The 861-nt window shown below is 44.9% G+C and overlaps 1 long non-coding RNA gene across 1 annotated transcript; it reads left to right on the forward strand.

Annotated features, from left to right (window-relative positions):
- The first annotated feature begins 10 nt into the window (after positions 1 to 10).
- LOC109509150 (uncharacterized) lies at positions 11 to 861 on the forward strand. The gene is made up of 2 exons (XR_002166885.1): positions 11 to 373; positions 454 to 861. It is a non-coding gene; the product is annotated as an uncharacterized LOC109509150 (long non-coding RNA).

Below are 861 nucleotides of genomic sequence, written 5' to 3' on the forward strand. Positions count from 1 at the left end.
ATATTAAAACATATTGTGCTGCCCCTTCTGTTATGCATGGCTTAGCCTGACTGTGGCAGTAGTGCAAAAGGCAAAGTTGATCCATAATGTCAAGTAGTAGACATCAACAAACGACACAAAAGCTGAACATCGGCCGTTTGTTTACACACAAGGTATTCCCATGAGTTTCTCAACATCTTGGTTTGATTTGCATCCTGATTGCAGGCCTTAATTTGTATGGTGGACAAGAAGACGGGAGAGAAAAGTAAAACACGTCCGCGCTTCGTGAAGCAGGACCAGGTTTGTATCGCCAGGTTCCGGGCGGCGGGAGTCATCTGCATGGAGACTTTCAAGGACTTTCCTCAAATGGGGCGATTCACGCTACGTGATGAAGGTAAGGACACGGCACTCTGGAAGTTTATCTTTGTGCTTTTTCAAATTGTTATTTCTGAGACCTATTTTTCCACCAACCAGGCAAAACCATCGCCATCGGAAAAGTGCTGAAGCTGGTGCCGGAAAAGGACTAAATGCAAGCGAGATCCAAGTTGTGTAATGCTGCTTGTCACCAGAAGAGGACTGCTGCTCGGGCCAACCACAACAGCAACTCTTTTCTTTATGCTATACTATGCTAAAGAGAAGAACTTCCAACAACGGAGCGAAGAGGGGAATTAATTGCGTCAAATGAAAATAACAAGACTGGATCAGTTTTTATGATGAACAATCGACAGTGAGAGAGTGTGAGTGTCCAGCGTTCTCATATTGAGAGCTCTGCAATAACACTAATGTAGCGACAGTACATGGCTGAAAACGCTGCCGGCTGGCCATACCAATCGTTTTTACTATGGAGGTGGATGCAGTGTTACTGAGTCTGGAGAGAACAAA

The sequence above is a fragment of the Hippocampus comes genome, unplaced genomic scaffold (assembly GCF_001891065.2).
Source record: "Hippocampus comes isolate QL1 unplaced genomic scaffold, H_comes_QL1_v1.1 C16787220, whole genome shotgun sequence".
NCBI classification, from domain to species: domain Eukaryota; kingdom Metazoa; phylum Chordata; class Actinopteri; order Syngnathiformes; family Syngnathidae; genus Hippocampus; species Hippocampus comes.